Source organism: Primulina eburnea, chromosome 14 (genome assembly GCF_022965805.1).
Source record: "Primulina eburnea isolate SZY01 chromosome 14, ASM2296580v1, whole genome shotgun sequence".
Classification (NCBI taxonomy): domain Eukaryota; kingdom Viridiplantae; phylum Streptophyta; class Magnoliopsida; order Lamiales; family Gesneriaceae; genus Primulina; species Primulina eburnea.
Genome location: NC_133114.1, coordinates 16,130,445 through 16,145,850, shown reverse-complemented (window position 1 = coordinate 16,145,850; position 15,406 = coordinate 16,130,445).

The window sequence follows — 15,406 nt, the reverse complement described above, 5'->3', positions numbered from 1 at the left end:
CAAGAGAATGTCGTCAAGTTCAATTTACACCTTAAAACATCTTCGTTCCCACTTTAGTTTTAAAATTTTCACCATCTTATCATGCATGCTTCTAGTTCTAACATTTGTGCAAAGAGAGTTCAATGTTTTAAATAAAACCTTATGTCTTTACCATAGTATGTGCTAAAGGTGTGCGAATACACGATAGACAGGGCATGTCTCATCACTTCCTAATCATCCTTGGCTAACAATGTACTACTCCAAACACTGTCGGCTGACACACAAACATATGCAAAACAACTAAAACTAGATGCCAACAAACAATACGAACAAAGAACCAACATGACAAAGACGACACAACACCCATCCACCACCCAATACTAAAGTCGAGCATTGTCCCCAATACAACAGACGATAGAAAGGAGACAGATAGGCACAACAAAATGGATGCAATATGACCTAAACATGCAACATAAATAGAAATAATCGAAAAGAAATAAACTGAACGAAACGAAATGCGATAAAGAAAGAAGGGATAGAAGTGACTCCCCTCTCACTGATCCTCCTCCTCGTGCTCCTCCGGGGGGACGACGCCAGCGTCTGGCTCTGGTGCATCGGCGTAATGAAAATGGAACGGCGGCGGGAAAGCTGGCATGGGTGGTGGGAGAAGGGCTGGGTCGACACCACTTTGGCTCAGGGATAGGCGAAGCATGGCATCAGTGGTCGTCTGATACATCTGACTCACAGCCTGCCACTGGAACTGATGATCAGCAAATGCAGCAAATTCATCCATCCTCTCATGCAGAAGGCGACGTCTAGGTCGTGGGGCCGGTGGTGGAGGATGCTCTGGCAGTGGATCAAAAGTCAAATTGTCCCAGATAGGGCCAAACTGAGGGAACGCCTTCCGCCGTACTGCGGTCTTTTGTAGCCAGCTGGCGTCATCGAGGGCCTTGGTCGGTGGCAACCACTCATCGTCGTCCTGAAAAATCACCCCAGCGGTCGCACATATTTCGATGATAACATGGGGAAAGAATAACGCCACATTTGGATTATGGATGCTCAGCTGGATCTGTGAATGAATGATTTTTCCCGTGTTGAGCGGCATATGTGTGATCAGTGCATATAACAACAATGCCCTTTCCCTCTGGATGTCACTCGTGTGCCCGACTGGCATCAATCGTGTGGTCAGAAAAGCATACCACATTGCAGCCGGGACTAGCAGATATTTTTCAGTGAAACAGGTGTGCGATCCAGGTGTCTTCCACGGAGACCCCGGATAGCAGATGCGGCTCATCATCAACTCTAAATCGGGTTCTGCCGCCCATGCCGTATACAACGAATCGTCCACCGCGGTATCTCAAGCACCCTATTAATTTCTGTGGAACTAAAATCCACCAATTTTCCTCTCACAAACGCCTTGTTGTCGCTCCGCTGAGCCGCATTGGCGTAAAATTCCCGCACCACTGGCGCCACTGCGGCTTGCGGTTGTGAAAAAAATTTACCCCATCCTCTACTCGCAGTTTGTCTAGTAATAAGAATATCATGCTCAAGCTGGAAACCTCGCTCCCGAATCGGAGCACGGTGTATTCTCGCATGCTCATATCGTTCCCTAGCCGCAATATTCACAAATAAATGGGAAGTATGAGATGACGAAGAAGAAGCACCGTGACTTACCCGAGCCTTTTTAGGTGCCATCGTTGTTGACGATTTCTGAAGAACAATAAGCCCTGAGTAGGAGGGTTTGTCGCCGAGAGAATGCTCACCGGAACTCAGAGGAGGTGGCCGGAATGACGCAGCGGTGGCCGGAGTTTGTAGAGGTGGCCGGAAAGTTCAATTTGTGACCGGAAAAATCCCTTCTTGATGTTTGGTGCAGATGGAGACCCACGATTTGTACCTAAAATGGACACAAGGCAAGATATTTGAGCGAGATTGATAGAGTAGGGACGAAATTTGGAAGAGGGATGTGAGGGTTTCGAATGGGGGAGAAAGGAAAAGGGCTGCAGATTTTTAAATCTGCGCGATCCGCCCTGGGGCGGATGACTTTCGGATTTTAAAAAAAAAAATTGGAAAAGGGGCGCGCCCGGGCGGAAGCTTCATGGCTTTTCCCCACAATTTTTTTCTTTGTTTTGTTTTGGTTTTTTTAAATAAAATAAAATAATAAAAGCACAAACTAAAAATCGAATTAAATGCAAGATAAGGGAACGAGAGGTAGTTCTCAATTTATAGTCGAGAGCTGGACTGTCGGTCAGTTTCAGTTCGGATTGTCTTAGAACCGGGTGATTCCAAGTTGCGGCTCAATTGTGCCACCCATGTAGTGCTTCAGTCGCTGGGCATTGACCGTAAATGTCCCATCCTTTCCGTCGTGCAATTCTACAGCTCTCGATGGGTAAACTTTAGAAATCACGAATGGACCAGACCATCGCGACTTCAATTTTCCGGGAAAAAGACGCAACCTGGAGTTGTAGAGCAGGACGTTTTCACCTTCGTTGAATTCTCTTTCGATGATCCGTCTATCATGAGATTTATTTGTCTTTTCTTTGTATGACAGTGCAAGATCATATGCCAGATTTCGGAACTCCTCCAACTGATCCAGTTGAAGGAGACTTCATTCACCGCATCAGTAAAGTTAAAATTTAATGCTTTTGTTGCCCAATATGCACGATGCTCTAACTCTACAGGTAGATGACATGCTTTACCAAACAGTAACCTATATGGTGTAGTGCCTATAGGTGTTTTAAAAGTTGTCCTATATGCCCAAAGAGCATCGTCTAACCTCACTGACCAATCTGTCCTACTAACACCTACCATTTTTTCTAGAATCCGCTTAATCTCCCGGTTCGACACTTCCACTTGACCACTCGTCCGGGGGTGATATGGGGTAAATATCTTATGTGTGACACCATATTTGCTCAAGAGTTTTTCAAATAATTTGTTGCAAAAATGGGTGCCACCATCACTAATGATCGCTCTCGGTGTCCCAAATCTGTTAAAAATATTTTTTTTCAAAAATTTCAAGACCACCTAAGCATCATTAGTGGCATAAGCTTCTGCCTCTACCCACTTAGACACATAGTCAACCGCAACCAAAATATATTTTTTTGTGAATGAACTGGGAAACGGTCCCATAAAGTCTATCCCCCACACATCAAAAACCTCACACTCAATGATGTTATTCAATGGCATTTCATGACGGTTAGAGATGTTACCTGTCCGCTGGCATTTATCATAGGCTAGCACATAAGAACGAGCATCTTTAAATAGGGTTGGCCAATAAAAGCCACATTCGAGTACCTTAGATGCCATCCTTGTTGGTCCAAAGTGACCACCTACTTCACGGTCATGGCAATGATTGAGAATTTGACCAAATTCTTCCTCTACAACACACCTTCTGATCATAGAATCTGCAAATATTTGAACAAGAAGGGTTCCTCCCAAAAATAATATTTCATGTCCGAAAAAAATTTCTTTCTTTGGTGAAATGTTAAATTTGGAGGGGGTGAGCTTGTAACAAGAAAATTCGCAAATTTTGCAAACCAAGGACAATTTGTTACCGCTAAAAGCTGTTCATCCGGAAACCAGTCATCTATTTCATCGTTTTCACCATTTTTACTAACGTGCTCTAGCCTAGAAAGATGATCAGCTACCACATTTTCAACACCCTTCTTATCCTTTATTTTTAAATCGAACTCTTGCAACAGTAGAATCCACCTAAGTATTCGTGGCTTCGCATCTTTCTTAGCTAGTAAATATTTAATGTAGAGTGGTCTGTGTAAACGACGACTTTAGATAGAACAAGATAGGAATGAAATTTGTCAAGCGCAAATAATACTGCAAGTAATTCCTTTTCAGTTGTTGCATAATTCAGTTGTGCCTCATCTAAGGTCATATTTGCATAGTAAATTGTATGAAATACCTTATTTCGCCGCTGGCCAAGCACAACTCCCACCGCAGTGTCACTGGCGTCGCACATGATCTCGAAAGATAGATCCCAATCTGGTGCCACCAAGACAGGAGCCGTCACCAAGCGCTCCTTCAAATCCTCGTATGCTTGTAAACAATAAGAATTAAAATCAAAGGGCACATCTTTCATAAGTAAGGAAGATAGAGGTTTGGAAATTTTAGAAAAATCTTTGATAAAACGCCGATAAAAATCGGCGTGGCCTAGAAAACTTCTAACTCCCTTTATGGATGTCGGAGGTGGTAAGTTCTTGATAACTTCGACTTTTGCTTTATCCACCTCTATTCCATGCTCTGATATCTTGTGCCCTTATACTATCCCTTCTTGCACTATAAAATGACACTTTTCCCAATTCAGCACCAAATTCGTCTCCTCACATCTCATTAACACCACTTTCAAGTTCTGCAAACAGTCATCAAAAGAAGGGCCAAAAATCGAGAAGTCATCCAAAAAAATTTCCAGAAACGTTTCTATCATGTCATGAAATATTTCGGTCATGCATCGCTGAAAAGTGGCCGGGGCATTACACAAACCAAAAGGCATCCGTCTAAAAGGAAAAGTGCCATAAGGACAAGTGAAAGTGGTTTTCTCTTGATCCTCGGGCGCAATCATGATTTGGTTATACCCCGAATACCCATCCAAAAAGTAATAAAACTCATGACTCGCTAACCTCTCAAGCATTTGATCAATAAAGAGAAGGGGAAAGTGGTCTTTACGGGTGGCATCATTTAATTTCCTATAATCAATGCACACACGCCATCCCGTAACAGTCCTAGTGGGTATTAATTCATTATTTTCATTTGTGATCACAGTAATCCCACCTTTTTTCGGCACACACTGAACATGACTTACCCATGCACTATCAGATATAGGATAGATAATACCTGCATCAAGGAGTTTGATAGTTGCTATCTTTACTACCTCTTGCATCTTTGGATTCAATCTTCTCTGAGGTTGCACGAGAGGTGAGTACTTTTCTTCCATCAATATCTTGTGCATGCAGACTGATGGATTGATCCCTTTAATATCCGCCACTTTCCACGCAAATGCACTCTTGTGCGCTTTCAAGACTTTCAACAGTTTGTCCTCCATCACATCTGTCAAATCAGCAGAAATAATGATAGGCAAACTGTTATTCTCACCTAGGTACACGTACTTTAGGTGCGGAGGCAATGGTTTGAGCTCAAGCATCGATGGTTCCTCGATGCTTGACTTTGGATGGGTCAAATCTCTATGCTCTCCTAGATCTTCCAGTCTCATCCTCATCGGCCTTCTCCATGGATGGTTGGCATTAAGGTATGCCACTATTTCAGCTTTTTCGTCATCCAATTCATTTTCTTTCACTTCAGTTGTGAAAGTGGCCTCCAATGGGTCTTTCATGGCGTCCTGCACAAAATTACACACAAGTGAATCCACAACATCAATTCTAAAACAGTCATCAGTGTGCAATGTGTGCTTAAGAGCATTAAAGACGTTAAAAGTAATTTCTTCCTCGCCCACTCTCAATGTCAACTTCCCTTCTTGAACATCAATCAGGGCCTTGCCAGTCGCAAGGAATGGTCTCCAAAGAATCAAAGGCATCTCTATGTCTTCCTCCATGTCAAGTACCACAAAGTCCGCAGGAAAAATAAATTTGTCCACTTTCACTAGCACATCTTCAATCACTCCGCGGGGGTACTTGACAGATCTGTCAGTAAGTTGTAAAGACATCCTCGTTGGCTTAGGTTCTCCCAACCCCAATTTCCTAAACACAGACAACGGCATAAGATTAACACTTGCACCAAGATCACACAAGGCTTTATGAAAAATAACATCACCAATCATGCAAGGAATAGAAAAACTCCCTGAATCTTTAAGTTTCGGTGGAATTTTGTTTTGCACCAAAGCAGAACAATTTTCAGTTAGATTTACCGTAATGTGATCCTCCAATTTTCTCTTGTTTGCTAAGATATCCTTAAAAAATTTAGCATAACTAGGCATTTGCATTAAAGCATCGGCGAAGGGAATATTGATATGCAATTTTTTAAATACCTCAAGAAACTTACCGAATTGTGCATCTAGTTTTGCTTTTTTCAATGCTGCAGGTAAAGGTGGAGGAATAATAATTTTTGATTGTGCAGTGGGTGCTGGTGCAGTGTTAGAAGACTTACCTTTAGATGTCTCAGTCAGTTCATCCAGCACTTGATTTTTTTCTTTTTCTCTCGACTCTAAAATTTTCCCACTCTTCAACTCGATGGCCTTCACTTGCTCTTTTGGATTTGTCTCTGTGTTACTTGGCAAGGTGCCTGGCTCTCTACTTGCTATCATCTTCGCTAACTGACCTATCTGATTCTCTAAGCCTTTTATTGATGCATCTTGGTTTTGCAATCTGGTCTCGGTGGCTGAAATAAACTTAGACATCATTTGCTCCAGGTTGGACTTTTCTTCTCTGGGAGGATCAGATCTATACATCGGTTTTTTCCCATATGGTTGTCCTCCCTGTGGTCGGTTCTGACTGTTTTGGCCACCCCATGAGAAGTTGGGATGTTGCCTCCATCCAAGATTGTATGTGTTCGAATATGGATCTTTCATTGGACGGTTTTGGACCGCTACTTGATTTATTTGTGCCCCTTCTTGCACATAAAATGGATTGTCATCTTGGCAGTCCTTCACATAGTGTTCCCCTCCACACTTTTCACAGAATATCTCTTGAAGACGCATCGTCGTGCCACCCACATTCAAGCTGTCTAGTTTCCTGTTTAAAGCATCAAGTTGTGCAGTAATAGCAGAAAAATCAGTTACCTGGTGAACTCCTGCACTCCTCCGATGGTTTTTTCTTTCAGATTGAGGATGATAGCTGCTAGCAGCCATCTCCTACAGTAACTCGTATCCTTCTTCAGCAGTTTTTCTCAATAGGTTTCCACAACCAGTAGCATCTATCATAGTATCATTAGAGGAAATTAAACCATAATAAAAAGTTTGGACAACTAACCCAAGAGGCAACTCATGATGTGGGCATCTTGGCAATAAGTCCTTGTAGCGCTCCCAAGCCTCGTAAAGTGACTCCTGCTCAAATTGAGAGAAGGTGGTTATGTCCACTCGCACCTTCATAGTTTTTGATGGCGGAAAGTATTTCAAAAGGAATGCCTTTTCCATATCTTCCCAAGTAGTGATTGAACCTACAGGCAAACAATTCAACCAAGATTTAGCTTTATCACACAAAGAGAACGGAAATAAACGCAGTCTAACAGCACCATAGGAAAACTCCATTAAACATAAAAGTATCGCAAATTTCTAAGAAGTCGGCGATGTGAGTGTTCGGATCATCTAGCGCATTTCCCCCGAATTGGACAGTGTTCTGGATCATTTGAATTATTGCTGGCTTGATCTCAAACTGGTTTGCCCCGACAGTTGGTCGCACTATGCTTGGGCGTGCACCCTCCAAAGAAGGTTGGGCATACTCCAGCATTGGTATGCGGCGCGGCATCTCCCCATGTCTATTTCACGACGTTCCTCCTCTTGATCATTCAACTACCTCTCCATCAGTTCTTTTAGTCTCAGCTGCTGTCTTCTCCTGCGGAAAGTTCTTTCAATTTCATGATCAAACTCAAGCTCCACGTCAAGTGACTTTGGCATGCACTAGACAAGATATCTGGAATAAAATATGGAGTGTTAGCTCAAGAAAAATAAAATAATGTTAAAGATAATAACTAAAAATAAAATTGTAGATTAACAGTCTCCGGCAACGGCACCAAAAACTTGATCTTACAAAACTTGCACTGTGGAATCCTCAATATAAATATGTTTTATATGCTCAAAATTAATCGCAAGTGCACGATGTCAAGATATAGTATAATGTACGTGAGTACGAGTATCGTTCCACTGGAGACTGTACTTAACAATTATTATTTTCAATTATTAAACATTTAGCAACGAAAATTGATTTGATTGTTTTAACACTACATTCTTGAACAAATATGCAAATAAAAAGATTCAATAATTAAATGATGAAAGACAATATCTAAAATGGTTTATTAAAATTCAATGAGATATGGATTTGTTGGGAATTTCGGTTCACCTACCCCTCGTTAATTAATTAATTCGTTCGATATTGATTTTATACTTCCGACAGGATTTCCTATTCAATTGAACACACTCTCTCGAGCTATGCCAAACTAATTCTACTCAATGAAGTAATTAAATATCTTTAATTATTTATCAAGAGTGAATAGCATGTCGATTCGTGAAATCCCCTAGTTTACGACCCTTAGGACTATGACTATCGGCGCGTACCCAATTTCATATGTCTATGTGAATTGTAGATCCACGGATTATACTACTCGTTCCTATGACAAGTTATTCTCTCGAACTCACTCACAATATAAAATCGTTATTAAAGTTAGCTACTCTTTAACAACACGATAAAATAGTAATATAATCAAGAATAGCGCAACCGTCGAACTATAAATTAATTCAAATCAAAGTTCGGGGTAGGATCCCCTGAAATCCCAACAAATAATAAAAGTTTAGCTACTAAAATGCATAGCGAAAATAGACAAAACTAAGTTCAAATGATAAAAACTAAATAAGAAATACTAGAGTTGACGCAAAACGCGAAGAACGGAGCCCGGAAATCCTCGAATTTTCAATCCAAGCGCTGAAGTCTCTCCAAAGCTTGTGGCGGCTCTGAAATCTCGTCTGAATGATGTGAAATCGTGCCTCCCCCCTACCATAACATCCACCTTCAGAAAATAGGGCAAGTAATCGCGCAAAATATTTTCCAAAAATACAATCGCGCCCGGGCGGATGGTATTCGCAGATTTTCTTTTTAATTTTCCTTTGACGCGCCCAGGCGGATATAAGTTTCCGCCTGGGCGGATGACTTTCGCAAACAAGGATTTTCTCACGCCTTGGATGCGCCCGGGCGGGCATGAATGTGCGCCCGGGCGGAGGTCTCTCGAATTTCTCGCTTTGACCTTCAGTTTTGCATGAATCTCCTGCATTTTCGCCAACTAAACACATGAGCAACATGAAGATATAAATTACTCTAAAATAACACAAAATGCATGCAGTCTAAACGATAAATGCAACACAACGAGGCACAACACGATATGAAAAGCAAGTAAAATCCAGCTATATCATCCACTGGTGCTTTTCTGATCAAGCTTACTTCCTGCATAATCTGCATCTGAATATCCAAATAAATTGAAAGAAGAGTCCTTAGCATACCATAAACCCACATTTTGTGTGCCTTTATGATATTTCAATATCTGTTTGGCAGCTGAAAAATGTGAATTTTAGGATCTGCCTGAAATCTAGTACACATACAAACAGCAAACACAATATCAAGACGACTAGCAATTAGGTTTAATAAAGAAACTATTAAACCTCTGTAGAGTGCCGTCTTAATTGATATTCCCCCTTGATCACTATCTAATTTAATTGATGTACTCATGGGAGTATTTGCAGCTGAACATGTTTCCATGCCAAATTTCTTAAGCAATTCCTTCGTATTTTTTTCTGACTGATAAAAGTACCAGTTTCTAGTTGCTACATTTGCATACCGAGGAAAAATGTCAGTCCACCCATCATGCTCATCTCGAATTTTTCCTGCATTAACTTGGCAAACTTCTCACATAATTTGGGGTTAGTTGACTCAAAAATAATATCAACATATATTTGCACAAGTAAAATATGATCATTCTTTGAAATTTTGAACAACTTCTTATCAATTGATCCAACAGTAAAATCATGATCAGATGGATTACCTATCACTGATTCTGGTGCATGTGATTTCTTCCATATGTACTCAGCATTTGTTGCATCTATCTCAGCAACTGCTTCAGTGGGCAACTGAATATTTTCTTCAGTTTCAGTTGGTGCTGTATCAGTCGGTAACTGAATATTTTAAATTTTGTTCCACCAACTGATTATCAGTAACAATTTCTTGTTCAACTGATTTATCCAGTACTTCTTGTTTATGTGTTTGAAGAATGTTTCGATTAATGTGATTATCTTCTTCATTTTCATCCTCCAAATTAATATCTGTAAAGCGATCTACTAGCTCATTTGGATCAGTTGGCTTATTTGTCAGCACAATTTCATCAAATAAAACATGAATAGATTCTTCAACATTCAAAGTTCACTTGTTGAAAACTCTGTAAGCTTTATTAACTGATGAATACCCAAGAAATGAATACCCAAGAAATATTCCCTCTGCAGATTTAGCATCAAAAGCTTGTAAATGACTTTTGTCATTATCAAGAATAAAACATCTGTAGCCGAATATTTTGAAATAAGAGACCACACTTTTGCGTCCATGCCAGATCTCATATAGTATTTTCAAATGATTCTTATTAATCATTGATCTATTCTAAGTGTGACATGCAGTGTTTACTGCTTCTACCCAAAACCTTTGAGAAATACCATAATCAGCAAGCATTGTTCTAGCAGCTTCTTTAAGGGTCCGATTTCTTCTCTCAGCTACACCATTTTGCTGAGAAGTTCTTGCTGCTGAGAGTTCATGCTTGATCCCAGTATTTTCTAAAAATTGTGAAAAATTTTGATTGACACATTCAGTCCCCCGATCAGACCTTATTCGATCAATCCCAACTGATTTTCCGTTCAATAGTCTTTTGAAAAGCTTAATCAGTTGTGCAGCAGTTTGGTCTTTTGATTTGAGAAAAATAACCCAAGTAAATTTTGAATAATCATCCACGACTACCAAGGTGTATTTCATTCACCCTAAACTCATTAGTGGTATAGAATCAAAAAGATCCATATGTAACAGTTCTAAGTATCGGGAAGATGATTTACAACCCTTGTTTTTAAACTCTTATGCCACAACTAGTTTTTAGAAGAATTGGAAGCTTTAAGACAAACTGATGTATTAGGTTGATTTGTCCATTATCGAAAAGAAAAACCTCCTTCTGCTTCTGATAAAGCACGGAGATATTATACAGAATAAAATATTGTTCCCCCTAAATTAATGCAACCAATAAATGCAAAGATACGAGATCTGAGGGAAAGACAAGTGACTCTTGATATTCGTGCAGGATGTGAACAGCTTAGCCGTCTCTTTATCTTTCCCGAGGCTCTATAAAAATACCTGCAAGCTCACCAATAACAAATAGATGATGCAAATATTCTCTCGAAGTCTTCTCCAGAGTCTGATTCAGTAGATGAGTTGCAAAGACAACTTCCAGCTTCTCGTAAGATGATGTCTGTAGACATTCTTTTCCAAGAGATGAAGACTTGGAAGAAATATCTCGATCTATGAATCGAGTATTTTCTTGACCTTCTGAGGAATCATCCCTTTCACAAATCACGAGTATGCAAAGAGAGGGGGATGATTCCAGCAGGTCCTAGTTAGATTCCTGCTGAAGTCCTCAGTACTGCTGAAATCAACAAATGTAATAGATTAGATAATGTAATGCATCTGGTTTTATAAATGAAATATTTCATTTTGTCACATATCTTGTTTATCTATTGCTTTTACTTAATGAAAATAAATATAAAAAATAAGAAACACTCAGTTTGAGTAAGTCAAAAGAAGTTTCAAATTATTTGAGTCTCTTCATATTCTTCAACATTAAATGTAGCATGTCAATAAGTAAGAGAAAATTTTTTTCAGATAACAACATTTCAATATGTCTATTTCAAGCAATTCAGATGCCTGCAGCAGTACTCATACTTTAGTTACACAAAGAAAAATTCCTCCTCTGGAAGATCTGATGAAAACCATTGAAGAATACGTCTGGATGAAGGTCATGTCTTCATGGTTTAAGGTGCAAGATCTCCAGAACATGCATCGAAATGGTTTGACTCCTACTGCTGCACAAAGAGCAACAACAAGAAAGTACAAACAGCAGTTTGACGTCATTCATATTACTGAGCTTGCTTCTGATCAAGTACATCTACATGTAATGTTGTGGAAGGAATGACATAAGCTAGAGAAGATCTCCAGTGTAGAATCCTTCATAAGGATTCGAATTCATGAATTGAATAATTGGATTTACGAGTGGCAAGATTCTGTAGACACTGAATTGTCTCGTGTAACATGGTTTATATTTTATTCGCAATGAAATATCAGTAGTTTGCAGCAAGTTGTCTCTTCAATTTTCAAACAAACTGATGTTAGTTGAATAACATAAAACTGATAATAATTTAACAAAGTGGTAAAAACGATAAACTCAAGTTAAATCAATTAAACCAAGTATATTTCGAAAATAAGAAAACTTATTCTCAGACATAGGCTTTGTAAAGATGTCTGCTGCTTGTTGATCAGTAGATACATATTCCAGACGAATGTCCTTCTTCTGCACATGATCTCTGATAGGATCGGTTAGGGGGATCATCGTTGAGCTACAATAGCTCGGTTCTTGAAATATTGAACACCGATGAATTAAATCGAGTTTGGTGTTCAAACCAAGCGGAAAATACTCGAAATATTCCTTCGTCAAAATCGATTGAATATTTTGTAAACCACTTAAAATATATGCAAGTTAAATGAGTAAAAATATTTTAGTTGAAGCATTTTATCAAACACTTGGTATCCAATATTTTGGTATTTGAAGAACACATTAAATGCTTCAACAATGCTTCTTTAAAACTATGAAAATAATAAATAAATGCAATAAACAAATAGACACGAATTTTTTTATGGATGTAAGGAGACTTCAAATGCTCCTACGTCACCCCTTCCTCCCATTGGGAAGGATTCACTAGAAGACTTTGGTTTATACAACTCTTTGTACAAACCCATTCAGCTAGGACTTACCCACTGCCTAAACTGAACTCCTAGCACTCAATCTTGTAGGCATCACCTCACAATCAGCATATTGTTTAATGTCTCATATGCAAAGACTACATACACAAGTTTATTGTCTTTGTGCAAGACTCACTCAACTAATCTTTGAAGTTCAACTCTCTTGTATAAGTGTGAATAATTGTGTGTGTAAGGAATTTATCCTTTACAATGTACATCTCAAATATATCCTCACACAAGGACTTGTGCTCACAACTAGCTGATATATTATTGCTAACTGCCCATGCTTTGAATCCCCTTCAAATGCTCTTGTTCGATCTTCAAGATGTTGTATTTATAAGCCCCAACAATGATATATACGTTAGACACAAGAATATTACCATTTAGAAAGTTTCTGTACTGTTTCTGAAATTGCAACGATAAAATTCGTTGTGCTGGGCATTTTCCCGACTGGTCAACTCAACTGGTCGTTAAGTTCAATTGGTCAGCAGCTGATTCAGTTCAGTTGGTCAGCTGCTGGTTCGGTTCAGTTCAGCTGGTTCATTTCAACTGTTTCGGTTCTATTCAGCTGGTCTGGTTCAACTGGTCTTCAGCTGGTCTGGTTCAGTTCAGTTTCAGCTGGTGTGCTTAAATCAGCCTAACTAATTTCAGTTGGTGCAGAACCAGTAACTTCATCGTCATTTATCAGCATCTTAATCTTCGATTCAGACTTTGACTTTTGAAGATGAATTATAGATCATCATCTTATCGTTCCAACGTATACTGAATTGCTTCATTTTGATAATCGAGCTGAGAGATATGACCAAAATACCGCAACTGCTCATACCCAACTGATTGTTATTTTCGTGCAATCAGTTCGGTACTTCAGCGATCCGTTAGGCCATGATAACGTCCGAATTTTCCCAACTGACGTGAAATAAGACTTGTTCCAAATTGAGTTTTCTAATCAGTTCAGTTAGCGGATTATCATTTGAATCATTCAGTTGAGAGATATCATCAAAACACCGAAACTTGCCAGAAATTCAGTTTGTGCAGAATTCAGTTTCACCTTGCTTCTTGTGTTTTCAACTTCACACTTGAGTAAATATGTTAGAAACACAATAACAAGTTTTGTTAACATCAAAATAAAGATTGCGAACATGAAATGGTCCAATAATCTCTAATGAAATGATGTCTGATATCAATGTGCTTTGTTCTGGAATGAAGTACTGGATTATGCGTGATTGCTATAGCACTGATATTGTCACAGAATATAGGTGATTCAGAGGCTTGAACTCCATAGTCTTTAAGTTGTTGCATCAACAGTATTTGAGAACAGCAGCTTCAAGCAGCAAGGTATTCTGCTTCTGCAGTAGACGTAGCTATAGAAGTCTGCTTCTTACTGAACCAGGAGATCAACCTATCCCCAAGAAATTGACAAAAACCACTTGTGCTCTTTCTATCCAGTTTGCAACCTGCATAGTCAGCATCTGAATATCCAATAAGATTGAAAGAAGAATAATTGGGATACCATAGGCCGTCATTTTGAGTACCCTTAAAATATTTCAGAATATGTTTAGCAGCAATATAATATAATTGCTTAGGGTTAGATTGAAATCTTTCACAAATACAAACAACAAACATAATATCAGGTCTACTGGCAGTAAGATATAATAATGAACCAATTAGACCACGATACTGAGTTACCTCTACTGAAATTCATTTTTCATCCTTATCAAGTTTGAGCTCATTGGAGTGCAAGCAGCAGAGCATGTTTCCATGCCAAACTTTTTCAGTAGTTCCTTAGTATACTTAGCCTGATTTATGAAGATTCAAGTATCAAGTTGCTAATATGAAATCATAGGAAGAATGTTAATTCTCCCATCATGCTCATTTCAAATTGTTCCTGCATCAATTTAGAAAATTTTAAACATAGTTTGGGGTTAGTTGACCCAAAGATAATGTCATCAACATAAATCTATACCAACAGAATGTGCTTATTCTTAACTAAAGTGAACAAAGTCTTCTCTACTGTGCCGATTGTAAAGTCAAGATTGACAAGAAATTTTGAGAGCGTTTCATTCCAAGCTCGAGGTGCCTGTTTTAAACCATACATGGCTTTGTGTAATTTAAACACATGATGCGGTAAGAAATTATCAATAAAACCTGGAGGTTGTTCAACATATATCTCTTCTTGTCTGAAACCTTGAGCCACCAGTCTTGCTTTATTTCTGACAACAGTACCTTCTTTATCTAGCTTGTTTCTAGATACTCACCGGGTTCCAATAATATCTTGATGAGATGGTCTAGGTACAAAAAACCAAACTTCATTTCTTTTAAATTGATTCAACTCTTCTCGCATAGCTTCAATCCAACTGGGATCCAGAAGAGCTTCTTCAATCTTCTTTGGTTCATCATGAGAAATGAAAGCAGTATGTATATATTCATTAATCATTTGCCTTCTTGTTCTTAATGGAGCTGCTGGATTACCAATGACCAAAGATGGGGGGTGAGATTTTCTCCAAATAAAAGGGTTTAAAGAAATTTCTCCCTGGTTTCATGGATTCAGATCATGCTCAGCTAAAGCAGTAGCAGGTTCTGGAATGTCAACTTCTGGTTCTGGTATGTCCTATGTCTGAACAATTGGTTATGCCCAAGGAATGTCTAGTTCTGGATTTTGAGCATCTTTGACACTTGGTTCTGCATCATCTTCACTATCTAGTTCCAGATGAATCCTGTCTAAT